Consider the following 27,950-nt stretch of genomic DNA (forward strand, 5'->3'; position numbering starts at 1 on the left):
CTTTGAGGAAGGTCTTCTGTTCTCATAGGAGGCTCCAATTGTGCAGTTTGTGTGTTTATACACATAATACCTTTTGGTTATGCTTGATTGCCTAAGTAAAGGAACAGACTGGACCACTATACTAGTGTAGTCCACTGATGAGTTATTGTCTTTATGATACTTGTAATTAAGGGGGGAAATGTGAGTGTGTGTGTATTCATCAAAACATTATGAAGAGTATCTAAAATAGCCAAGTACTTTTCCAAGAGTAGTCATTTGGTCCTTTTCATTTCTATACCATGACAAAGGAAAACTTAAATTTTCTTATATGCCTGCCAGCAATTAACACTGTCTGAAAGTAACTTGGCTTAAGGTAGAAAACTTAGACCAAGTAACACAGTATTTATCTTTGTTAAATGGGGTGGAGGAGACTTTCCTTTAGTGAAATGATTGTTACCACCCCGGGAAAAATAAAACTTTAGCTGTTGGGTATGGTGCACATTTATAGTTGTTAGAGTTGCAGTTGGAGTATCCAGTTGGTATCTGTTGGGTAATGTATAGTTTGTAGGTTTAAGAATAAGAGGTTAGTAAACCTTATTGTTAGGATAATGAGTCTGGAGGTTGGGCCATTTAAAGCTTGAATGATTGCTTCATTAGCTGAACGACCTTCCCTTTTTGCCCTTTATCTTTTTGTTCTCCTTTGCTCCGCATAGCAAGGGCTGTCTCAGCTCAGGGTTGCAAGATTGCTACAGTAGTTCCAGGCACCATGTGAAGTCATTGACCATTTGCAGCTAAGAGTAAGAATTTTTTCCCATGTGTCTATCAGGGAAGAAAAGCTTTCCCCAGAAACCCTCCAGCAGACTTCTCAGATTCTGTTGACCACTATCGCATGCCCTTTACTAAGCCAGTACCTGGCAAGGAAATTGGGCCTTTCTATTTTTGGTTTGGATTAATGACATTCAGCCCCTAAGAACCAGGAGAGCCCCCATGATGTGAACAAAGATTTCTGTTGGTGAGGAAGAAGAGGGACAGAAGATAGGTTTAGTCAGAAGCTGCTAATAAAACTCCTCTCTAACTAGATAATATATTGCTTTGGTTGAGTTATAATTTAGATTCTATTAGATTGGAAACATAACTCATTTATAATGATGCTATAAGATATAGATTAGGAACATTCTAGAAGCAGATTTGGCTTTTTAAGATGATTGTTTTGTTTTTACTTCTATTTTACTGCCATGTCTAGTCAAAGCCAAAAATTTAAGGTAGTTAATCTCAAACGTTCACTGCTGGTATCATAGCTAATATGAAAGTCTTCTTTCAGTATTTACACTGAGCTTCTCTCTTCCATATCCACTGGTTTTTGGCCTTCCTTATTTTATTGATACACTGAGAACTTAGTCCCTTTCCCTCAGAAAGCCTCCTGGCTTGCTTCTCCCCTCAGTGCTTCCTCTTATTCCTATCTTTGACCACTTTCTTTCTTTGCTTTTGAGCTCAGAGGGGAATACTGTTTACCCGCAGGTTGTCTGGGCGTCTTTGGATGAAGAATGTAAAGAAATTCAAGGCAAATCTTTAACTTTTTTTTTCTAAATGGTTTGAAAACAAAGTAAAGAGCCTATGTTCTTTTTGCTCACTGGCTTACAGGATGAATCATATTTACACTATCTATCCTCAGTGTCATCTTTATAATATATAAATACATCCTGTCCTCTTCCTTTGTTCTGACTTTTAAGAAAGATTGAAACTAACAAGGATACCCTTTTTTTTTTTTTTAAGTTTTAAGATTTCAAATATTTTATTGCTGTTACTGCCCGAGGTGGTCTCTAGCATGGAAAAAAACAAAAAACCAGAATGATCAATTTTGTAAATATTTTTCTAACATAGTTATAGTTTTGTTTGTAAATGGGATGTAGTGTTTTCTAGGAAAATGGGATGTTAAACACTTGCCTATTAGGTTTCAATTTAAGGTCATGGGTTGTTTATATCAGGAGGACTCCCTAAAACAATAGTTTAGCTTAATTGGAATTATTTTCTTATCTTTAAGACTCTGTGCCCTTAAAGTGCTGTACAGATCGTTCATGGAGTAAAAGAATTAGAAAATAGATGTGCTGTTCTGTTTGTTTTAGATATATATTTATTTTCCTTTTGGTAAGCCATTAGAAATTGCAGGATATCTTTAACCGTTTGAGTAGATAATAACTCAAACAGCCAACTTAAGGATTTCTTGGAACTTTGACGTGACAGAAAGTAGCTGTGGAATTTGGGATCTAATGAAGGATTATTAATCACTTGAAACACCAAGGCCCTATTTGGTGTTATGTCTTAATCATAAATAATTTCATATCTAAAAACACAGTGTTTATGAGTAGCAAATTAGCATGTACTGGAGGAACCAGAGACACGGGAAAATTTTAGAATTTGTGGAAGGACAGGGGAGATACTGGTGGAGGGAAGGCAGCGCTTAAAATACATGAAAGATTGAAAGTTATGCTGGATGTACATCAGCACCAGGCAAGCCTTGCCACCAATTATAATCTCTTCTTTGTCACAATTTCTTAAGTATTTTTTTTCACACCATGGTAAAATATTTATATTTAATTGAAGTCAATGGAAAATAGGATTTACTTTGACCCATCTTTTCTAGATCACATTTATTACATTAAGAGAGAAAGATCTTAATTGACCTTGATGATATGACCTAGTACTTCAGTTATGCTAGCACCGTATACTCAGGCATCTGAGGGCTCTTCAGAATATCTGATGATGGTATTACTAGGGGCAGTGGGCAGACTGGAAATTTAAGCCACACTATGGGAACATTATTTTATGCTTTGCTTTTTTTCCTGCTGGTTACTACACCAAGTTAAACTGATGTCACTAAAGATAATTTTACCATGACATTTGTGTACAGAAAAAAAGTCTTTTAAAAGATGCTTGCTTTTTTTTTTTTAAAAAAGCTTTTGCACTAGAAGTATCAATATTTAGGGAATTTTTGGTAGGATGACTGTTAGGACCGTTTATTGGACTTTCACAGTAGGCATTTTTATTGTAGAAAGCCTGTATACTACTAATAGACTGTCACCATCTGTGACATGTTTCAGTTTATATGAAAAAAAACTTGTGAAATTTGGCAACACAAGAATTATGTCTTCTCATGTTCTAATCTCTTTTGTGTAATTACTTGTAGGAAAATCTAATTAGATTGCAGTGAAATATGAGATACTTTTAGTTTCATGCTTTCTTTAAATCTTACCCTATTTTTAATTTTAAAAGGAAAATGTCTTCATAGATTTATAAATTATTACCTATAAAATTACCTTCAGACAACTTCCTAAGCTTTTAAGCCATACTAAAGGAAAATAAAATTTATGTGAGCTTTGTTAATGTTACCCAAATTCACTTTCATATATACGTATTCATTAAATGAATAGTATTAGTGTTTTAACATAAAAATTGTTTAAATTGACAAGATTGCATATATATGCCTTTTACAAAAGTTAACTAGGATAATTTGTCAATTCTATGTGTAATATTCAGTAAAGTCTGTTTAGAATCTTAGTTTACCCCACTAAAAGTGAGCATTTACTGTTTTGACACTTCAGTGTTTGACAAGCGTTGCACAATCATCTTTAAACTTTACATGATTTCATTTTCTAGCAAGTTGGCAGGTGTTAGCTGTCTATAATTATAACTGAGTAATTTTTCAAATGCTATTCATAGCCTGAACACAGTAAGAAATTCTTCCGATCATGTGATAAAGACCAAGCCTTGCAAAATAGTGGTAGGGTGATATGTTCAGTGGTACTGAAGGACATATTTAAGAGAAGCCTTTCAAAAGTAAAAAGTGATTTAAATGATAGGGAGACAGATTTCCTCACAAAATAAGATCTCTCAAAGTCATTGATAGTGATTACACCTCACCAAATTAAGGTGTGTCTTTCTTCATCTAACAAGTAGTGTATACATTGGCAGACTTAAATTATAAAACATAATCTATTTTTATTCAGTTTCGTTGATGACAGATTCTGAGTATAAGAAATAATTGAAATGTTATTGAGGCAGTATAGATTTTACCATTGAACCTAGTGAATGATTTCTTCTCATTTTATTCATGAGGTATTTACTGTGTGCCTACTATATGCCAAGCACTGTGCTTTTCTGTCTTTTGACATATCATAGGAAAGGCTGTGAGCTTCTCTTAACTTTAATAATGATTCTACTTTAAAAAGAAAAGACGCTTTTGCTTTCTTTTTCTTGCCCTTTTTTTCCTTTTCTAACCATCTATTTTAAATTTACAGAGTCTCACATTGACTAGAGATATTACTTCAGAGTGGTTTAAATATCTTGGATTTTCTTTACAATCCATACGCTCGTGAATCAATTAATGTCTGTAGTCTGTTTCCTCATCTGTGAATTGACATAATTTTAATACCTGCCTTGTGATGTGATTATAAAAATTAAAGGAGATCATATTAAAAGCATTTTGTAAACTTTGATACACTGTACAAATTTAATTATGAATAAACTTTTTGAGACTGTTTACTTATCTGTAATATGAGGAAAATAATAATACCACTCTCACAGGGTCGTTCTGAGAATTAAGTGAATAGTAAAGTGTGTAGAAATGGGCCTGGTTCATAGTGAATGCTCAGTAAATGGTGGTGGTGGTGGTGATGAGTGTTGGCAGTAATGATGAAGATGGTGATGAACTTGACTTAGGCCTTTTAGCTAATGAGTCAAACTTCACACGGGCATTACTTTAGGATTTTTATATTTAGAGTTTAGGATTTTTATTTACTGACTTATAATTGACTTTCCTATACCCTACCCTTTGTATCCACATGTATTTACATCCCTAATTGCCTTTGTACAGTAAATTTTAATATACTAGCTGATTAATGCTGATGTTCAGGTTTACCAAAGGGTGCTTCAAACCAACCACTGCCTCAGGGTAAGTGGTAGGCTTACCCAGAAGAGCGCCCCATGGTTGAAGGCAGATGTATAGCATCCATCCCCTCCTTGGAGTTCAGCACCGTTATAGTATGTCAGCATGGCAGCACTAGGAGAGGTTGCAGGCAGGCAGCTGCATGTGTCATCCAGGTGGCCAAGTGTACATGGAGAGGTCCACTGCCAAGCCCTGTGCTTTCATACCTGGACAGCAGTAGAGGAGAATGGTCAAAATCATGGGCTTTGGAGTTAGTCAGACCTGGCTCTAAATCCTACTCTGCCAAACTTTGTGACCTTGGGCAAGTTATATAACCTCCTTAAGCCTCAGTTCCCTCACAGGGTTGCAAGGATTAAATGAGGTAACATGTGCAATGTTTACTGTAACTCAGTAAGCACTCAGTGAATATTAACTATTAGTATTCTCTTCTGCCCTCACAGTGCGATTAGGGGAGAGGAGATTGGGAAGTTGAGCCCTCTGGCACCATATGCCCTTTAGGGTACCCCAAGTCTCTTGGCAACTGGGAAAGCTTTCACCTGCTTTCCAGGTCCCTTGGCTCTAGGGAATAACACCCTAGAGGAAATAGCACCTCCAGGAACCGAAGTTAAGGGTTTTATAAATATCGTTTCATCGCTCTGGGAACCAGATTCCTCCCCTGATACTATGCTTTTCTATGATTCCACCTAGGAACATTTGACTTTCCAGTATATCTTCAGGGATATAAAATATGGAAAAGCAAATGATGGCTTGTATGCCAGTGCTGTTGGTAAGCAACTGAATCCTCTATGCCTAGTCGATTCATGTCAGATACTTCAGGCACGTTTGCTGCAGAGACTGCTTGCCTTGAGGTCTACTGAGGAGATTAAAGCTGCAGTGTCAGCATTCCTACTCTGCTTCCACCAATGGGAGCTTGACGTGTTAAGCAGGAAGTCCCCAAAACAGTCCTTTCACTCTTGCCGGATAACTGGCCTGACCTAGACAGCTAGATATGATTTTAAGAACAAAGTAACTAAGCAGAGATTACATTGCCCAAAAGATACCCCAGAAGTAACAGGGCTTGAAGAGATTTTGTACCATGTTTGATTTCTTGAATTTGCTTCACTGGGTGTGGCAGGTGTCTTTGGGACTCCTCCTGAGCTGCCATGCCTGCCCCCCCTTATAATCTGCCACACATTGGGACAAAGTTATCTTAAGTCATCTTCAGCAGTCTCTTAATCTTTCTAGTTTTGTAGAATGTACATTTTTGGATGTAATAAGAATAGGCATTCTGTATGCGAGACCTAGTACTTAACCCTTTTCCTATATTCTTAACCCTTTTCATTTAATCTTCACCACAGCACTGCAAGAGTAGGTATTATTGTCCCCATTTCATGCATCAGGGAAAAAAATCAAGGCTCAAACAGGTTAGATAACTTGCCCAAGGTGTCATAGCTTAAGAGGAATCAGGTTTCAAACCTAAGCTGTGAAGACTCCAGAGTCCCTGCTTTTCATCATTATACTGCATTATCTGAATAAAATTTAATACAAGTTTCCTATTTATGAAAATATATATTACTTTCTTTTCCAGATTATTTTTCCTTCAGGATGAAATGTAAAACTTTGGTTTCTGGGACAAACCACATTCTCAGATGCTATTAAATTCCATATCAAATTCTTATTTAAACCCTGACCCATTTGAAATTGCATTTGAACCCTGCTAAATCTTTGTGTTTCACTGTGGCACATAATTTTCGTTATGTTGTCATTATAAATTTCAACTGATTGCAAGAAGGTGCTAGACTGTGTGATCTTGGAAATGTGATATATAAAAGGCTTATCTTTACATTAAGAGATTATCAAGTTAAGATGATTTCTTTAGTGAACTGCCTGAAAGAAAATTTGGTATATTTCCATGAGTAATAGACTCAAGATTAGCTCTGAATGTTAAAAGAGCATTCTCCTAGTTAGTTCATTGTTGCCATGACAGTGCTGGCAGTGTGAGTGTTGTAGTAACTCCTTGCAATGATCTTATTTTAGACCCTAACGTTTGCAGTGCTGAACATCCCCTTCCCCGCCCCACAAGTAACTCTAGTGGAAAAGTACTGGTTTTATAACTGGCTTCTGGCTTTGTAGCTGAAAGACTGCACTATTGTGGGCTTAAAAAAAAAATAGTGTAGGAGTGTTGAGTGTTTTTCCCGTGGATTACAAATGTTTGAAATTTCCCAAAATATGGTATTACATTACATGTCACACAGCAAGCTGTTTACAGCTAAAAAGGAAAGGGGCCTCTATTGTCTTTTTAAGAAGTCAAGATTATACCATTACTTTGGGCTCATATAGAAATCATTTTTTCACTTGTATGTTTCCCATGCATACTTTAAAGTCTTTGGATTCTTTTATTTAGTTATTATGGAAAATGCTCATTGGAATCATAAAGGATTATGTTTAAATAGTGTAAAAGGTGTTTTTTTCTTGCCCTTTCCATAGTTCAACATTTATCTGATCAAATTAGAACATTTTAATCTTGATTTCTTAAATTATGAACTAAAGTTATAAAGTGATTTTAAGAAATTACCCAGTTTGAACTGTGTACTTTAACAATTATTAGGCATACTTAACTTTGTACATTATAAATTAGATTTTAAAATTTCATTGATATTTTCTAATTGTAAACCCCATTATAACTATACTGTTAAGCACAAAATATTTTCAAACTCATAATAGTAACTGCCGCTTGTATACTTTTACATACCATTTATTAGGTCAAAGTTTTGGTATGTATGGCATGTGTGCTAGAAATCTAGTATAGCATGATAAAAATAATAATTATGGCAATAAACCTTGTCAAAGAAGATGGAAAATCTAAATATTACACTTCCTTCGTTAGTGACAGCTACTAACAAATGATTACATTTTCTTTTTTCCCCAAATGCTGCATTAAAAGTTTAGTTCATCTTATTTAGATGTTGAGGATGTAAACAAATCTTGCATGATTGGGTCTGTGCTGAGTATTGGAGTACGGGTGTCTGGCAAGCACTTTTCTTTCTTTTTTCACTTTAACATACGAAAGTAAATTGCTAAACAGAAATTTAACTCCAAGCTAGAGCTGTGTTTAGTTCTTCCACCAAGCAATGAGTATTTTAATCTTTATTTTATTTTATTATTTTTGTTCCCCTTAGTGCATTTTATTATTATAAATAAATCCTTAGAGATAATTGTTCTGATTAAGAGGTGTCTAATTCCAATTTATACTGGTCGTCGATGGCTCCCTCTTTGAACTTGGAAGTAGTTGTGTAGTAAAATGTGAAGAGTCAAACCTTGAGATAGATATTCTGTCATTTTAGTACTACATATTTGTATTAAGTGCTTTTTATTGGTTGGAATGAAACTAAATTATAGTTCTTTTTACTTTCTTAAAATAATAACAGGGTTATTGTTTTTTTTCCTGAACCCCACTGCACCTCTAGCTGACCTCCCTCTCCAAGGCTGAAATGGGAATACTTTTTTAGAGTAAGAATTCATTTAAAATCTTTCTTTGTGCCTAACACTGTTATTGGCACTGTGAGAGATATAAAAAGAAGTTGAAAGCAACCACTGCCATTAAGAGTTTTGCAATGATTTAGAGAAAAGAAATTAAGAACAAATCAAAACTTTCACTAAAAATGTGAAATTTTATGGTAGTATTTTGGCAATAGTGCAGCTGTTGGTGGGAGTGTATATACATAGTAATTCCACATCTAAGAAATCATCTGAAAAAGATTTATGTATGATAATAATCTCTATAATGTTGTTTATGATATAAATGTGTTACATGTATTATTATATATAACTTGGTAATCTAAATATCCAATAACTAAATTATTAGTTAATTAAATTATGGTACACCTGTATAAAGGAATATTACACAGTTATTGAAAGCTGTTTTAAAATGTATAAGAAAAGAAAAAAATTATGTATTTAAGTGGAAAAGCAACTTTTAAAATAATAGGTCAAATATATGTATTTTTATAGAGAGGGGAAAATGTTAGGAAACCTGCTTGTACCAAAACAGTACCAAAACACTGGTTCTCTTTTAGAGGTGGCATTATTGGGGATTTTAATTTTTCTTTTTATAATAATAATCACTAATAAATGCTTAATTTTATTGAATGCTTACTATATGCCAGGCCTTGTTATAAGCATTTGACATATAACATTTGCAAGATTTCAAGTGATTACAGGTTTTGAGGAAGCTATCTTCCCAAAACAAAGCAAATATACATATATGAACACACCTCCTCGCTGTGAGATTAGATTAAGTTTCCGATTTACTTAGCTAAGGAGACAGGAATGTCTCAGAAGCTAGGCTCGCTTGTTGAGAAGCACTTGCAGCCTGCCTGGGTGCTGCTTTCCTTGGCCCGCAGTGCTCCTAAAGGTGGTGCAACTGCTGGTGACACTGCCTGTGCCACACCAGATCTGCAAAACTTAATTCTTGCTACACTGTTGCTTTTTTTTAATTTGAGGTTTACATTCATATTCTGGAAGAATTTTTACAAACTACCTGTGCACTTCCTTTGAAGGCCCATTTCACTGCAATATCTAGTTTTATACCTATAGCCATTCTGTGACGTGAGTTTTACATTTTATAGATGAGGAAGCAGAAAGATTAAGCAACTTAAATCAAGTAGTGAATACTGAGAGTCAGGAGGCATGTCTGACTCTACCTCCTTAAGAACTAATCTGTTTTCCTATAGCCTTCTTTGTTTTTGTTCATAAGCACATATTATTTTTACAGTGGAAAATGACTTAAAATCGATGTGCAAAAATTAAATGACATGTGGAACGTTATAGTAATTCAGAGCAAGGAAAGATCAGAATGGGTTGGGTAATAAAGACAGCTTAGTGGAGCAAATAAATGTTAATGTAATAATTAACTTTTCTTCTCAGCTTATCTGTCTGTTTACACAAGTACACACTGCTTCTGTCCCCAGCATGCCCAAACCAAACCTCTTATGACTGGCTGTAACTAATGCTCTGTTATTCTTTCCTGCAGACTAAGCTTTGGCCTCGTTTTTATTTCCTTTTTGTGACCCTCCTTTTTTTTCCCTTTTGCTATCAGTCAGTGCATATTTGAACGTGTAACTATGACTTTTGCCAAAGCTCCTTCTCACTATACTGTTGGGCATTATAAATAAAACAACTCTAGCTTGGCAGTTTCCATGTGGTGATACTATCATAATTTAAAGATTGAGCTGGCTAAAAGAAGTTGTAAAAACTGCATTAATTAATAAGGAAATAGATTAATGAGGAAATAGAACTAAGATCTTGAATATTGTCTGATGAATTAACCTTACAGCATAAACTAGGGCTGCTGTTCAGTCAGTATGTATCGGCACAGCAATACTTGTTAAAATACCAGAGTGTTTTCATTACTAGTGGTAAACAGTAAATGGAAACTCCAAAAAGCAATAAACTAATAACATATAGTCAGAATAGGTGGGTTTATCCTAGAAACCACACATGCATTTAGATTCCAAGTTGGTCTGGTCACTGAAGCATGGAGCTAGGAAGTTTGCTCAAATGTTCTATTATTTATTTCAGATGTTGAAGGTACCAAAGCCCTTGGGTGGGAGAGAGAGACCAGGCAGGTGAACTGAGGAGAACCTAATCTGCAAACTCACAAAAGAAGCGCCCAGTTGTGCCAAGGGGACAAGAAGGGCCCAGGCCTTGGTGGTGACTGGGGAGGCTGGCACAAGCCAGCAACAGAGACTCTCAGGGTATGATCAGGGTAGGTGAGCTTGAGCAGTTTTTCTTTGTTTAACAACTGAATTAGTTACCTGTTGCTTCATAATAAGTTTGGTGGCTTAAAATAATACACATTTATTATCTCACAGTTTCTGTGGGTCAGGAATCTGGCTGCACTTTAGCTAGGACCTCTGCTTTGGGGTCTCCCATGAGGCTACAGTTAATGTATCAGCTAGGGCTGTGGTCTCATCTGAAGGCTCAAATGAGGAAGAATGTGTTTTCAAGTTAACATAGTTGTTGGAAGAATTCAGTTCCTTGAGAGCTGTTGGATTGGGAACCTCAATTCCTTGCTGGTAGTTGACTGGCAGCTCCCTCTGTTCCTTGCCACGTAGGCCTCTCTGCTTTCTTCTTCAGAGAGAGCACCTGAGAAGAGCCAGAGGCAAGGTACCAGCAAAAGAATGCCAGCATGACAAAAGTCACAGTGTTTTATAACCAAATCTTGGATGAGACATGCCATCACTTCTGCCTTAATCTGTTCATTAGAAGCAAAACACAAGATTCAGCCCATACCCAGGGGGAGCATGTTACACAGTAGAGTGAATCCCAGGAGGTGGAGCAGGGATCCTTGGGAACCATTTTAAAGCAGCCTACCATAACAACTTATCTCCTGAAACTAGGTGCTGGGAAGAATGGGCCTCTCTGCCTACTGTGAAGAGAGTTGTGATTTAGGTTATATGCCCTAAATAATGTCTGGAAGAGAGTGCAGTTCAGCAAGTGATAGTATGAGTCCAGGCTCTGCCCCACCTCCGTTGCAACCAGTCTCCAGATAAAGGAGGCTCACCCCCTCCTGGCCAGTAGCTGCCCTCCCCAAGGCCCTGCTGCCTCACTGATTGGAACCCACCAAGGTTCAGCTGGAGAAGCCCACCCACCTCCCTCTAGCAGCTTCTTTTTTTTTTTTTTTTTAATCTTTATTGGAGTATAATTGCTTTACATTATTGTTGTGTCAGTTTCTGCTGTACAACAAAGTGAGAGAGCCACATGTATACATATATCCTTATATCCCCTCCCTCTTGAGCCTCCCTCCCAACCTCCCTATCCCACCCCTTTAAGTCTTCACAAAGCATCAAGCTGGTCTCCCTGTGCTCTGCAATAGCTTCCCACTAGTCATCTATTTTACATTTGATAGTGTGTACATGTCAATGCTACTCTCTCATTGTGTCCCAGCTTCCCCTCCCCCCGGTGTCCTCAAGTTCGTTCTCTACGTCTGCATCTCTATTCCCACCCTGCCACTAGGTTCATCAGTAACATTTTTCTAGATTCCGTATACATGTGTTAGCATACGGTATTTGTTTTTCTCTTTCTGGCTTACTTCACTCTGTATGACAGACTCTAGGTCCATCCACCTCACTACGAATAGCTCAATTTCATCCCTTTTTATGGCTGAGTAATATTCCATTTTATATATGTGCCACATCTTCTTTATCCATTCTTGATCTTTTTTTTTTTTCTCCATCTTCCCCCATGACTCTTCTGACCCTATTATTTCTGTCTGATCCTAGGAAATTCCTTGTTTCCCACTCTTTGTACTAAATGTAAAAGCAGCATTTGTCCAAAGATAGGAAGTGGCAGACAGCTTTCTTTTCATCATTTAATGGTTATCTAATGAGCTGTGAATCAGATCTCAGCTGTGTCTATGATTTGAGGGGAAAGAGAATTAAAAATAAAGCCAAAAACTTTTATGAACATTCTCAAATTGAATAACAAGATTAAACATTATTGCAAACCCAGATTTTTATTGAAATCTCCCAAATTCAAATTGGTATATTTTACCATCAATTTAGTGGTATCTGAAAGAGAGCAGATGAAATAATTTATCATTTTTCATTTTATGAGCCCCAGTCCTTATAGATTTTGGCTATTGCAAAACCAGGCCAAACTTATTATATAACGGATAGCAATTTTTAAAAAAAATTTACCCCACTGAATACAATTTTAAGTTGAGGCTAGGGTTTTTTTAGTTGTAGGGAAAGCTATTAATTTTAGTTTAAGAAGATCATTTATCATTTTCTCATATTTCATTTTTAATATCTTGGCCAAATATTTGATGAAAATTAAAATATTTTTCCTATGTATACTTTTTTTTTTAAAGACAATGTTTCTTTTATTTGTTTTTTTATTTTGGCTACACTGGGTCTTAGTTGCAGCATGCTGGCTCAGAGTTGTGGCATGTAGGCTTCTTGGTTGCAGCATGCATGTGAGACCTAGTTCCCTGACCAGGAATCGAAGGCCCCCTTCATTGGGAATGCAGAGTCTTACCCACTGGACCACCAGGGAAGTCCCTCCCATGTATATTTTAAATCAAGGAAATACACACACACACACACACACACACACACACACACACACACACACACACACACACACACACACACGAAGGTAAGTAAAAAATTATCTGCACTCTGGCTATATTAAAACCTCTGTTGGCTGCACTGCCTTATTGGTGCTTTCCGTTCAAGGCTACTATCTCCCCAGTCACTGTTGTGCAGGTGTGAACATGTTACATCAGTTCATTTGTAACTGCAGTGCAAGCAAAAATGGATGCCCCACTTGTGATTTGCACAAAAGAAGAGCAGCGTGCAGTGTGCAGTGATTCTTTTTTTGTGGTCTGAGAGTACCTGATGCCGTTATTTATCGAAAACTTTGTGTGCAGTATGGAGAAAGTGCTTTGTCATGAAGAAGTGTGTATGAACGGATAGAGAAGTTCAAAGAATGTCGCACAAGTGTTATCCATTAAGAAGGAGCCAGATGCCCATCCACGGCTGATGACAACATTGAGTGTACATGTGAAATTCTGTCGATTAGACGAGTGACAGTGGATTATGTGGCAAATCATTTGCAAATCAGCAAATGGCTCTACCTATGAAATAATCCAGCACAGACTTAAGTTCGAAAAGTTTGTGCTGAAGCCTAAACCGGATTAAACGCTGAGGACTGCTATCCGAGGACTGCTATCCATGTGATCTTGCATGACAATGCATGTCCGCACACTTCTGCCCACACTGTCAGCATTCTGCAAAATCTTCATTTTGAGGTGTTAAAGCATATTCCCTATAGTCCTAATCTTGCTGCATCGGACTTTCACGTGTTTGGTCTCCTGAAAGCAGCCCTACAAGGACAAAGATTCACCTCTGATGAGGAAGTGAAGACACAGACTTCCCTGGTGGTGCAGTGGCTAAGAATCCATCTGCCAATGCAGGGGACACAGGTTCAATCCCTGGTCCAGGAAGATCCCACATGCTGCGGGCCTAGAGCCCATGCCCCGCAACAAGAGAAACCACTACACTGAGAAGCCCGCACACCACAATGAAGAATAGCCCCCACTCTCCGCAACTAGAAAAAAACCCGTGCACAGCAACGAAGACCCAACACAGCCAACAAATCAATAAAGTAAATAAACATAAAAAGGGTTTGGTTGCACCAACATCCATACATAGGCACAGACTGGTGTGTCCTTGGGCTTAAAGAGTGGGATGTTTGGCTTGTGAGCGGCAGCCTCTTAGTTGTGCACGGAGAAAGAACAATTTGAAAATGGGTGATATTGAGAAGGGCAAGAAGATTTTTGTTCAGAAGCGTGCTCAGTGCCATACTGTGGAAAAGAGGGGCAAGCACAAGACTGGGCCAGATCTCCATGGTCTGATTGGGAGAAAGTTCAGTCTTCTGGATTCTCTAACACAGATGCCAACAAAAACAAGGGCCTCACCTGGGGAGAGGAGACACTGTTTGGAGAATCCCAAGAAGTACCTCCCTGGAACAAAAATGATCTTCGCTGGCATTAAGAAGAGGGGAGAAAGGGCAGACCTAATAGCTTATCTCAAACGAGATACTAATGAGTGAGAGTTGGCCACTGCCTTATTTATTACAAAACAAATGTTTCGTGACTTTTTATGTGTACCATATTTAAATTGATCTCATACACTAGAATTCAGATAGTGAATGGCTGATGTAATATTTCTGTCCCAATTTAAATAAGATTGGCTTGTGGCTAAATGAATATGGTCAGCTTTTTGAATTTTGATAGTAATTCCAATTCAACAAGTGCTATCACTGATTTCCCCTTCTAAAGAGATGATTAAATTTGAATAAGGAATGTTTAACTTTTCAGGGAGATGGTGAATGCCTTCTCAAACCCTATAGGAGATTGGTTTTATATTTAGATTTCTATAACTGGTTATATGACTATATTTAAATATTGAGAAGATCCCTTCACTGTCTTACAGAACGGAGAAAGATTCACCTATGTTTCAAGTTGTGTTCATTTGCCTGTTAAGGCAAGGGCTGAAGATGTACTGGCAATGTCCACTTTATCTTTTTGGTCTTAACTATGCCAATTTAATTAAAATTCTCTATCTAAAATATTGCCTTTTACTCAGTGAAAGGCATTTTAGTGTGGTGTATGTGTAGCATCAAATAAAGAATATTTAGCACTTAAAAAAAATAAACATTAGAAAGTGAAGACAGAGGTGCATTCATCGCTCGCAGCTCACCCTAAAACATTTTTTAACAAGGGAATACAAAAGCTTGTTGACAGATGAACAAAGTGTATTGAAAAGCAAGGAGATTATGTTGAAAAATGATGTATTTGTCTTCTCTAAAAGTTAATTAAAGTAAATTCTACAGCCAGAGTGCAGATAATTTTTGACTTGTTTTTGACTCATATATATATATATATAAATCTCCAAATGCTAACAGTGGTTACCTCTGTGCTGTGGTTTATACTTTTATACATTTTTCCAAAATTTTTATAATGGATACTTCTGTTTCTTCTAATACAACCAAAACACATGCCATTGAAAAGAAAATAAGCTCAATGCACCACTTTATTCATAGCAGGATGGCCTGTAGCGTAAGTAGAACTTGAGCACACTCTCCGAAATGTTTCTTCTAATATAGTATATACTAATTTTAAAAGCTTCAATTCTTTAATTTTCTGTAGAAAGCTTCAATTTTTAAATTCTTTGTATTTCTTTCATTTGAAAGAAAGACTTTGGCTGTTGGTAGCGCAGACTTTTTCCTAATGAATTTTGCATTTCTGGGGTTTTTGTCTTCATCACACTATGAAAATTTACTCTGAATTCTCAGCTTGTTGTAGCTTTCATGAGCACTAGATGGCACTCTTGCTCAACTGAAGTCTGGTTTATTGATCAGATTTTGGTGCTGTGGGCCTTAGAAGAGTTGGATGTGCAACTTAAGAAGGCTTGTTTCCCTTTTGTTTTAGAGGGAGGGAGTTTGGGAAGAAAGGGAAAGTTTCCAAGTTTAAGTAGCTGAGCTTAAATGGTTCCGTTTTTTTCATCTGTCCAGAAATCACCATGTTGATAGCAGTGAAATCCACAAATAATGATTGCGCACCTGCTATTGTTAGGCACTTTTCTAGGCACTACATACATCAGTGGGCAAGAGAGAGAAAGATCACTACCCTCATACAGCTTAACGTTCTAGTGCTTGGACTTTTTCTTCAGATGCCATTCTAAGCTCTGTACTTGGATTTATCCATTAACTCACCCATTTAATAAGAAGAAGCTGAGGCACAGAAAGGTTATCTAACTTGCCCCCGTTCACCTTGCTAGTGTACATGGTAGAGCTGGGATTCAAACTTGGGCATTTAGTCTTTGAAGTTTGTTCTATTCATCTCAACACTATACTGCCTCTCAAAACTAAAGAATATTTTATTATTGATCCTGGTGAATGCAAATAATATAAATTTACCTGTTTGTTTATATTTGTCCCTAGATCTGTTCAATTCACGTATTATTGCCATTTTTATTGAAAAAACACTGACTAAATAAAATGCTTATTTTTAAGTGATTCTGCAGCTAACTCTCATAGTTTTAGCTCTCTTTCAAGCTAATGGCGATCGTTAACATCTTAACGTCTCTAAGATTCGGTTTTATTACCTGCAAAATAAGACAATGTGCCTCATATCCGTGAGATAATAGCACCTTTATCTCTTTAAGGTAATCAGCATAGTGCCTACCTTAGTACTTAGTATGGCAAAAAACATTAAATCTATCCTGTATATGACTCACTTGTCTAAAACAGCAAGTCTTCTTATCTTCTGCCTCCTTATCTTGATTGATTTTTCTTCTTAGCCTAAACACTACCTAACATTGTTTCCTACTTACTTCCTTGTTGATTCTGTCTGCCCTCCTAGACTGTAAGCTCCATGAAGATGGAGACTTTTTCTTGTTCATTGCCGGGCTTCCTAGGCCAGTGCTAGCACATACAAACAGACATCCAGTAACTTATTTGTTGAATGAATGAATAAATGTTAGCTACTGTTGGCAATTTCTGTCCTCCCTCCCATCTGCCTGTATCAGCTGCAGCTTTAAATCAGGTAGGTAGACCAAGAGGAAAGTCTCTCCCTGGCTGGGATAGCTGGAATTATAGCTTCAAAAGGAGCCTTAATCTCTTTAAGCCCTCTCTACTGTGGCCTACAGACCAACAGCATCTGTGTCAACTAGGAAGTTGTTAAAAATGCAAAATCTCAAGCCTCACCCCAGTCCTACTGAACCAGACTTGAATCCCCAAGTGACTCTTACACACATTATAGTTTGAGAAGCACCATGTTGACCATTTTAAGGATTTTGGATTTTATCCTAACAGTAATGGAGAACCATTAAATTTTTGGTTGGAGATTACATTTTCAGATTTGTTATTTAAAATAGTCACTCTTGGGTCAAAAACAGTGATTGTCTTTGGGAAGGAAAACTTTTTTGGCTGGGTACAGAGATGGGACTGATGCTTTTTGCAGTATGCTGTTTCCCAATTCACTCTGATCTAGACAGCGTGTGGCCTGTCCACCCTGTCCTCCTACCCCAATCCCACTCTCAGATTTATACCATGAAGGCTGGACACCTGCCCTCACATCAGGACTCTCTGCACACCCCACATACAGCTGCCACTTGCCCACTCCTTAGACCTAGAGGTGCCCTTTTGGGCCCTGTGTTTAGCCAAAGATGGACAACCCATAAGCCCTAGAAGAGGGCTTAGCCCGTTTGGCAGAGTCCCAGGGTTCAAGTACCTGGAACATGGTCTGGATGAGTATATGTCCTTGGCTCTGTGTGCTCTTCACCTATTGGAGGGGTGCACCTGAAAGAGACCTGTAATGGGCCCTCTAAAGTGCAAGAACCCCATTATCTGGGTCTCAGAGACATAATGTCTTTTTGTACCTTCTATTTTCGAATCATGTGAATGTATTTTTCAATGTGAATATATTACCTACATTAAAAAATAAATAGAATATTAGGTTATAATAAAATTACATGGGCTGCTGTGTAGGAAGCGATAGCAGGGGTACAGTAGTGGAAGCATGAAAACCAATTAAAAAGCCATTGTGGTGTTTCAGCAATGATTGATACCGTGTTTGGACTAGCACGACAGTAATGAAGATTCAGTTTCAACCAGTTTTTCATTTAAGTATCACTGCTATGTTGCTTAAATTGCATAAACTCATTATTTTCTTTCTTAAGCAGTGAGTGGGAGTTAAGCCTTCTGGCCCTTGAAAATTGTTTTTACTTTGCCCTCAGGTTTTATTATAGTTCATAGAATTCTAGATTAAAATCATTTTCTCAGAACTGTGAAGACATTGTTCCATCATTTTCTAGCACCTAGTGTTTTTAATGAGAAGTCTTATGCCAGTCTGAGCCTCATTCTTTTTTAATGAAACCTTTTTTTGTTTGTTTTATTTTACCTCTCTCTGGGGGCCTTTTCTTTTTTCTCCAACTTTTTTTTTTTAATCTTTTGAACAGTTCAAAGAACAATACAGTAAATACCACATACCCTTCACCTAGATTCACATATTAACATTTTGCCAAAATGGCTTTTTCTAATCTTTTTCTCTCCTTTTGCTGAACTTCTTGAAAGTTACAAACACTTCACCCTTAAATACTTTATCATATATCCTAAGAACAAGGACAGTCTGAGAGCTTAAGGTGTTTTGATTCATCCTTAGCGTTTTGAAATATTGTTAGTGTATGTTAGAGTGTGTGTCTCTGCCTACCTTTTATGATTAATCCATTGCACTTGGGGCCTTTCAATATAAAGATCTGAATCTCAAATTATTCTTATATTATTTTTCCTCCATTATTCTGTTACATCTGTCCTTTTTGACCTACTGATAGATAAGTATTGGAGCTCCATCTTAACCTTTTCCCATATGTCTTTTTTTTTTTTTTGTCCTTTCTACTCTACACCTTGTTACAGTGTGGAGGTGCCCACAGCGAAGGTGATACAGTTCCTTTAGATAAACTAAATCCCTGTGGGTGGGGAGAGAAGTTGTATGGCTGGGGAGACTTTGGGATTCAAGTTATTTTGTTGAATAAGAGGGCTGCAGGACAGTGGGACATTCAGACTGCAGGGTCTTGTGGTTATATAATCTTTTATTCATCTTAAAAGCAACTAAATTAAATGATATTAGAATGAAGGTTTAAAAAAATATATTTTAAATAAACCTATCTGAGGGAACAATTGATTTTGTTAATGTTGCACCAGAATAACCATGTCCAAGGAGGTAATAAGATGATAATAGCTTTTTATGTTTGTTTTGTTTTTTCCCAGATCTGAATGTTTGTTTTGTGCTCTGGTATCTCTTTACTACTTTATATGTGATTTATGTTTGCTGTACTGCAAGTCTTCATTGTTACTTGGCCCAAACAAATCAGTTTTTCTCTGCATGGACTCTAAAACGTTTAACACTGTCTTTCACTACTATAATGTGTTCCTTGTGAGGGCAGTCATTATTTCTTCCTTTATCCTTTAAAATAGTGTTCATTTATATCTACTGGATATTCAAGTGGTTTAAGAACTTTCACCATTTTAGATGTCTTCCTGGACCCCTTGCAACCTTTCTTCCCCTTGGGTAGTTTTTGATACTTGTTCCTTAGACTTAAGTTGACCACTTCAGAGTTGTATAATATTCTTAATTTTATCTTGTTAGGTTTTTGTTTTTCTGTTTTTTAAATTTTATTTATTTATTTATTTATTTATTTATTTATTTATTTATTTATTGGCTGCATTGGGTCTTCGTTGCCGCATGTGGGCTTTCTCTACTTGCGATGAGTCAGGGCTACTCTTTGTTGTGGTGCACAGGTTTCTCATTGCAGTGGCTTCTCTTGTTGCAGAGCACGGGCTCTAGGTGCACAGGCTTCAGTAGTTCTGGCATGCAGGCTCAATAGTTGTGGCACAAGGGCTTAGTTGCTCTGTGGCATGTGGGATCTTCCCATTACCAGGGCTCGAACCTGTGTCCCTGCATTGGCGGGTAGAAGTCCCTTGTTAGGTTTTTGATCTCCTTTTCATTGATTCTGATAGTTTGGTTGTTCTATGTTAGATTTTCTAAGAATGAGCATTTATTCCATCATCTTCCTAGAAATCCCCTTAGCTTTTTTTTTTCTAAAATTAAATAGCTATTTGGTAAACTTCTTGGGTTTCCACTCTGCGGCTGGGTTATTTAAGCACTTTGCCATCATTTTTGTTGTTGTTGTTGTTAGTGGCTCTTTCAGAGTCCCCTCCACGATTAATTCATTTTCTTCACTTCATATCACACGTTCCTAAAATAGAAGACTATCTAGTTGACTTCTTTGGCATCATTTTTTATTAAATGTAAATGCCATCAGATAACCTCAGTGGTATGATACACGTCCAGATCTTACCAAATTGGTCTAATTTTCCTAAGGAAAATAAAATAGATGCACATATGAGTCCTACCTATTTTCTTTTTCATCCTATCCCAGAGGGTTTCACATGACTCTCTTATCCTCGCTACAGGGGAGAAAGAGAAATAGTAAGCCTCCACCCCCTCCTCAAAACAAAAGCAAACAAACAAAAAAGCCTAAAAAACAACAACAACAAAAAACTATAGTAACTAATCTGTGCCTCCTAAACAGGCCTGTGCTTGCTTTTCCCTTCATTAGGAAGCTACAGCAAAGGATCTAGAGAGAAAGAGATGTGAATAGAAATTGTAGGTTTGTGTCTTTTTATTATTAGTTTACGGATATATTATTAAGCCAGAAATCAAGATATGGTATCTAACAAAGTATTACCTGTCAATATGATGCAAATGTCAATTTGGATGCAAAACCAGAATTTCTAGAGTATTCTCTTAATTTCATGAATTTACTGTCCACTCTATATATTAATAATTTTTATCCATTTGAAAGATGTCTCCTTCAGAATTTGAGGGGCAGTCTCATTCTTAGCTACTTTAGGCTCTTATCCTACATTAAACTAAAAGGTGTTCTTTGTAAAAAAAAAACCTTCAATGTCTTCATTTTAGACTATAATTATAGATAGTATTTTGTATTATAATAGAGAAAGGTATTACTATATTTTTTTTTACAAAGTAAACTTTTTATTTAATTATTTATTATTTCATGTGGTTTTAAAATAATATAATTATATATATAATTATGTAATTATAAAAATTATATAATTTTGACAGGAGCCACTATTAAGCACATCCCTTAGTACCAGAACATATAGACACTGGCCATAGAGATTATCACTCTATAATATAAAACCAAAGTACCGGGGTTTTTCCCCCACTTATGTGAGACTAGTTGACTCTTCAGTAGTTCTCCCATTCCCTAAGAGCAGCTGCTTCTGGTTATTACTATATTTTAAAGAAAATAAATTATATTTTTGTTTTGTTATTTTTTCGCCTTTAATAAATGTACAGAATTTTGTGACACTGAGAATACTACTATTGCTCTGCCCACAAATCTCTGAAAGACAAGTGTGTAATTCAGAGCCTCTTCCAACCTGAGTACACGTGTATTTTGTTTTTTGGCTTGTAGCCTTGTCCCTGTTAAGCCCAATAATCTTGTTTTTTTCTTTTTTTCTCTTTTAAAAAAATCCTCTAGTCATCTCATACTACCTTTGAAGCTACTTTAGAAAGAACAACAGCTCTGCTTCCGAATTTCCTCCCCTTGTCTCCATGATCATATAGAAAGGAATGTGTGAGAGGGTCAATTAAATTATTTTAAAAATTAAGTGAGTTTATATTTTAGTTATTTAAAGCACAGTAGATTACTATTTATTTTTAAAATGAATAATAAAAAGAAACAGGTCTATGAAAATTGAACGAGTAGATGGAAATAGGAAAAGGAGGAACTGAATAATATTCATTCTTATAAAGCTGAGAGGCAGAATAAGTAATAGCATTAGGGAAAACAATATTTTTTATAAACCTGTCAGAACACTGATAATAATGCTTCTCAAATATGCCTATATAGTTAAAGGAAATAAAAGCTTATGAAAATTAAGGTAAGAGATATGAGAATGAGAGGTAATAGGAAAAGAGAATTTAAAAGTATTAAATTTGGAAACGGGGGGAGGGATGTTAAAAAACAAGTACAGTTTTACGTTTGGCAGCTCAGGAAGTGGGTCCAGTAGCAGGAGGAGTGGTTGGGGTAGATATTAGGGTAAACAACTGCCCTTAATTATTATTAGTATTTCATGTCTTATTAAAATAACACAATTGAATACGTGAAAGGTGACCTATATGTCACAGTTAATGAAAAAACTACGAGCACACAGTACTGTTATTGGTAACTTTTTAAATTGTCACAGTATATTTGGTAATCTGAAGGCTTGCAGACCGATAGATGGGTGTAAAAAGTATAAAAGAGAGTCCTGTTTCTTGTTGTTTTGCCTCTGTTACATAAGTAGAGAACACTGAGTGTTATTAGTTTGTGAACACACAGATTTTGCCAACATTATGTTATCAGTGATGTAGATGTGATGAGATTTGTTTACATTTGATATACTCTCTGTGATTTTTTTTCTTTGCCTTTTTTCTTTCCTTCTTTTTCTCTCTCTCTCTCTCTCTGTTTGATATTCTCTAAGCTTGTTAAAAACCAGCTGATTATGACCCATGTTTTGATTGGGTGATTGATGATAATTTGTGGCTTTCAGATCTCGCCTTTTGTTCTCAAGTATTACATACTGTCCTTAAATCACTTTCTATTTTGACATCAATTAGTACATTGTGGGGCAGAGTATTATCTACACAGATGAATGCATGTTGCTTTGGGGTCAAGTATACTGCCTCCCATTATAGCCTGATATAGGGTCTGAGTCAGCTTTAGGTTTAAGCATATAATTCAAGAACATAAGGGTATAGCTGGTTGATTATTTGGAATGTTCGTAGCCTATAGGAATAAAAGGGGGTGGGGGAGGAACCCTAAAGGTTGGCAGATATCAAGCCAGTTTAGTGACAGGCTAAATATTAGTTCACTAAGATCCTAAGAATGTTTCATGATGATTTGACCATTCATTGGCAATTTCCATGTTGTGAATTTCAGTTAATTCTTTGGATCCAAAGTTATGCACATGGCTCAATTTTATTTCATTTATTTAATTTCACATTGATATGAATAAAGTAAAAGGCTGAAAGGGTGAAATAGAAGAAATCCTAAATTTTTCAAAGGTTTTTTTCCTCTTTAAAAGTATAACTATTTTCAGGTATTTTTATATACCAGAAGACTTGTGAAAGTTTCTCTTTTTGCCTCCATAAAATGCTTTATTAACTTCACTGTACACAATGAACATCTTTCTAAACAAATGTGTAAAGCTCCCCTGCTGAGGAATTTATAGACTGGTGTAAAGATAATCAGATTAGAAGCTGTAACACAAGACTCATCTGATGGAAAGTATCATCAAAAGGTTAAATCAGCAAAGGTATACCAGAAAAATGCAAAGGGAAAACAGCAGTGGTCACAGTATTAATCTCAGAGACCTCAGGATTCAAAGATCAGGCAAATGTCACAATAGTGACGATGTGTAGACAGTTCCTCGGTCACAGTTCCCTAAACTTTCTCAACTGTTCTCATCTCCTTCCTGAACATTTCCACGCCCTCTTCATCCCCTCCCATCCATCACTGTCATTGAACTGCCCACTGGGTAAGGCCCATGGGGAATTTGGGGCAAATCGTTGGTCTACTTCCTGCAGCCTGCTGGCCTTTCCCCACCCAGCGCTTTCTTTTCTGAACTGTCTCCCTTCTCTCCCCACCCTGCCCCCCCCCCCAACTTTTTTATCTTCAAACTGTTGCTCCTAGACCTGTCCTGGCAAAGTATATAGATATGGATCTATGACACCCCCCACCCGGCTGACTGACAGAGATGTACCTGACACTCCCTCTTCAGACCAGAAGGCCCCTCAACCTCTGTAGGGCAACTGGGAATTGGGACTCAAATGGAGCAGTGACCAAGCACCCCCGGCGGTTTCTCTCTGGGGAGTGGTTTTATTGCTCATTGATTTGGTGCAATTTTAGATTTCTTGTTCTCCCTGAGACCAACTGTGAAGTGCATTTCAGACTTTGCAGGTGAAGGGATCTCTAGCAATTGTATATTTACCTTCATGCTTAAATTCATGTTATAATTATTGCTATTTTTTTATGTCTGTGTGTCTCACACACACACAACTTTAAAATTCTTATAAATGATTTCTGATGATGTTTTGGTCAAGGACAAAATGCTACATGTGGCCTCACATAATTTATCATGCACACTGGAACATCATGAGAAGATGGATTATGACAGGTCAACAGGAGTAAGCAGGGTGAATAGGCCCCCTCCCTATAAGGTGTCCATGGGCTGGCGGCTGCTGACCTCTGCAGCCTTATCTCGCAACGCGTTCTTCCTTGCTCTGTGTGGCCCAGGCTCGCAGGCTGTCTGCAGTCCCTTTTTCAAGGTCAGCGTGCTCTGATTGCTTGCTCTTACTACAAAGCCTTTATATGTGCTCTCCCTTGACAGAGCTTCTCCTCTCTCTTTCTCACCTAATAAATGCCTGTTCCTCATCTTTCAGATCTCGCTCAGCTGTAACTTCCTTGGCTAAGTCTTCTCAGACTTTCCTGACTAAATCCCTTCTCTCTCATTATTCCTCAGGGCACATGCTTTGTTACATTTAGATCATTCTTGGGTTAATGTCTGTGCTCCACTAGAGTGAGGCTTCATGTAGGTAGGGGCCCTGCCAGGTTTTCTCATCATTTATTTCTCCTTCACTCGCTAGGCACATAGTAAAAGCTAAATAAATATCTGTTAGATTAATTAAAAGAGGAAGGTAAAGTCAAGTATACTGCATAGCCCAAAATGTTTAGGGGAAATCAGTTCCGATATGTCCATTTAGTTTAAAATAATAATTATATTTATAATTGAAAATGTTCAAAATTTAAAATTTTTTTCATTTTTATGTTATACATAAATAAGTTTTAAGACTTCACATTTATTGGAAATTGGCAGGGCCTCTACCTACATGAAGCCTCACTCTAGTGGAGGACAGACATTAAGTTTTAAGACTAAATTTAAGACTATAAATGATTTTTTATTCAAGTCTGTTTCTTATATAACATGGCTTTCAATTATTTAGGTTTAATCTGTGGCATCAGATGTGGTTCACAAGTCTCTATGTTAGTTAGCTCATTGTTCTTTTTTCCTAAGGGAATTTTATTTATTTATTTAATAAATTTATTTTTTATTTTATTTTTGGCTGCTTTGGGTCTTCGTTGCTGTGTGCAGGCTTTCGCTAGTTGTGACAATCAGGGTCTACTCTTTGTTGTGGTGCATGGGCTTTTCATTGCAGTGGCTTCTCTTGTTGTGGAGCATGGGCTCTGGGCATGCAGGCTTCAGTAGTTGTGGCTCTCAGGCTCAGTAGTTGTGGCTCATGGGCTCTAGAGCACAGACTCAGTAGTTGTGGCACATGGGCTGAGTTGCTCTGTGGCATGTGGAATCTTCCCAGACCAGGGCTGGAACCCATGTCCCCTGCATTGGCAGGTGGATTCTTACGCACTGCACCACCAGGGAAGCCCCCTCAAGGAAATTTTAAATTAGAAAAAACTTACTATTGCTTTAATTTTATATTATGTACATTTTAAAATCAGATACACATCTGAGTTGTGAATAATATGTACAAGATATTTCAAAGTTGAATGTATTTTCAAAGAAAATGTTAACTTTCTATTATTGTAGCAGTTTTGATCACAAATTAAATCAAGGCTCACGCACATTTATTGAATTGACCATTTAAATTTATTTGATTTGAAGTCAGCCTATCCTGATGAAAAGATTGGGAGGGGAAGTTAGAAAGAATAGTGTATGTTTTCCCTCTTGACACATTGAAAAGTGCCTGGCATAAATGTAATGAAGAGGGAAGGAAAAACGTGTGATTATTCCTGATTATCTTGGTCACTTGTCTTGGGGAAAAATTGCTACCTTCCAGTCACAAATTTTCTGAGGCTTACTAAATGGCTCCATGACACAGTTAGTACTGATCTCATTTAATCATAATTTAAATAAGATTAAAGTATTCTATTGTATGTAGTTAAAGTAGAATGGAGCATCCGACAGATACTGTACTAATTATAGTCATTAACGACCTAGTTTTTCTGACCTAAAAAGGTAAATGAAGGAGGGATTTGTCTTTGCCTTTCAGGGATTTTTCCCTCTAAAAGAGATTAGTTAACTGTCATTGCTCTTTATTTTCACATGACTCTATTCTAAAATCTTTCTAAAACTCCACAGTATTGAACTAATCCACGGAAAAGGCAGAATGCATCTTCTTCCATAGGAAAAAAGTCTTGGCAGCTCAGACCTCTCTCACTCCAGTTAGAAACTGTGAAGTTTTGGGAATTCCCTGGCAGTCCAGTGGTTAGGACTCCGTGCTTTTACTGCCAAGGGCCTGGATTCGATCCCTAGTCAGGGAACGAAACAATTGTGATGTTTTATAAACAGGCTCTTGTGACATAGGCTGGACCTATGGATCAGCAGGGCACACGTGGAGTGCCAGTATGAAAATGCTGTTACAGCATTTCTTATAATACTTCTCTTAAAAGTCTCCTTTTAAGTGTTTTAGAATCTATTCCAGGAAAAACAGACAAACAAAAAACTAACCTCAAAAAATGATCCTTTGTTAATGTTTAGTAGTGTGACTTTTTTTTTTACAGATTAGGTGATTTTTATTCCTTAATATAAATGTGTATGTGTGGTGGTGGTGTTATCATTTATTAATGCACACTGCTTAACATAAGCCTAGCTTTGGTGTTTTAAGGCTCAGAACTAAAGGAGTGATTTGTAGAAAACCAAAGTAGGTCAAAGAGTACTATGGTGTAGCAAAGGGGAAGTCCCCAAGCTTACTCATATTGTCTTGCCTCTGGTGGAGTTCACTTTCATTGTTATGGTCTAGCCCTGTTTTCTTGCGAATGAAAGAAAAGTCAAATTTGAAGAAAAGTCTCAGGAAAATTATCATACGTAACTTTTTAGAATAATGTATTATCATCAATTATTGGCAGGATTGGTAGGGGCAGCATAGGTGAGAATAAAAATTAGGACTGAATTTAATCCTAAATTCTACAGATTAAAAGCAAAAATATGCATAAATAGGATAGCTTCTCTAATATAAGCAGTGCCGTGTGGGTGTGTGTGGAATGGGAACTAGTATTTCAAATTTTGCCAGCCTATTCTGCTTTTTCACATGTATTTGTTGTAGAAGTGACCATGTTTTAGACTCAAAGAATCAACCCATATCATATTAGTTCTGAACATGTGTAATTGAATGAACATTATAGGCAAATCTACTGATCATTGAAATAGCACTATCACATGTCTGTGAAATACCATTTTGTGCCTGCTTTACTTGACTAATCTACTATTGGAATCTAGGATATACATCAGCTGGCTTCAAAGGTCCCAGAATGTTTTTTACATCTCCAAGTTAAGATGAAATTTTCTTAAAATTAAATTTTGAGAAATGACTTCCTTGGGTTGGTAAAATGTTAAGAAGTTATTATCTACAAATTTATATATGTGAAGTTGCATAAGTTTTGGAAAACTCTATATTAAATTTGGTGTTTCCTCAAATATAGTATGCCTTGTATCTTGGATCATGTTATTTCTTAGAGCAGGAGGTTTCTTTTCTGTCTAAACTTCCTTTCTTAGTTCATTCCCCTGCCTCACCTTTTTTAAGGGCAAGAAACCTGTGAGAACACTAGACTTTTAGAGCTCAGAGTTGCTGAAGTTGTTTTCTATTCTTATATTTGCCAAGAATTGCTGACAACTTAAAAGCTATCATATGAGTGAATACCAGTTGCCTAGATTTGTTTGATGATTTTGGACAAGCGTGGATCAGGATTTCCTGTAATTTTTCTTCCTCTTCTGGGGCTGTGTTGTCTCTATCTCTGACCAGTTGTACACTTGGAAAGGAAAAACAAAGCAAGGTCACTGTATCTAAATTACTTTTACTTCTGTGCCAAATGAAACTTTCCTTCTGTTATATGTTACA

The 27,950-nt window shown here is 36.8% G+C and overlaps 1 protein-coding gene and 1 pseudogene across 2 annotated transcripts in view; both read left to right on the top strand.

Annotated features, from left to right (window-relative positions):
- The window catches only part of SESN1 (sestrin 1), a 104,419-nt gene that overhangs the window by 4,478 nt on the left and 71,991 nt on the right, over positions 1-27,950 (top strand). The gene's annotated exons all lie outside the window — the stretch shown is intronic.
- On the top strand, positions 14,207-14,621 carry LOC130855070 (cytochrome c-like; annotated as a pseudogene).

The sequence above is a fragment of the Hippopotamus amphibius genome, chromosome 6 (genome assembly GCF_030028045.1).
Source record: "Hippopotamus amphibius kiboko isolate mHipAmp2 chromosome 6, mHipAmp2.hap2, whole genome shotgun sequence".
NCBI lineage: Eukaryota > Metazoa > Chordata > Mammalia > Artiodactyla > Hippopotamidae > Hippopotamus > Hippopotamus amphibius.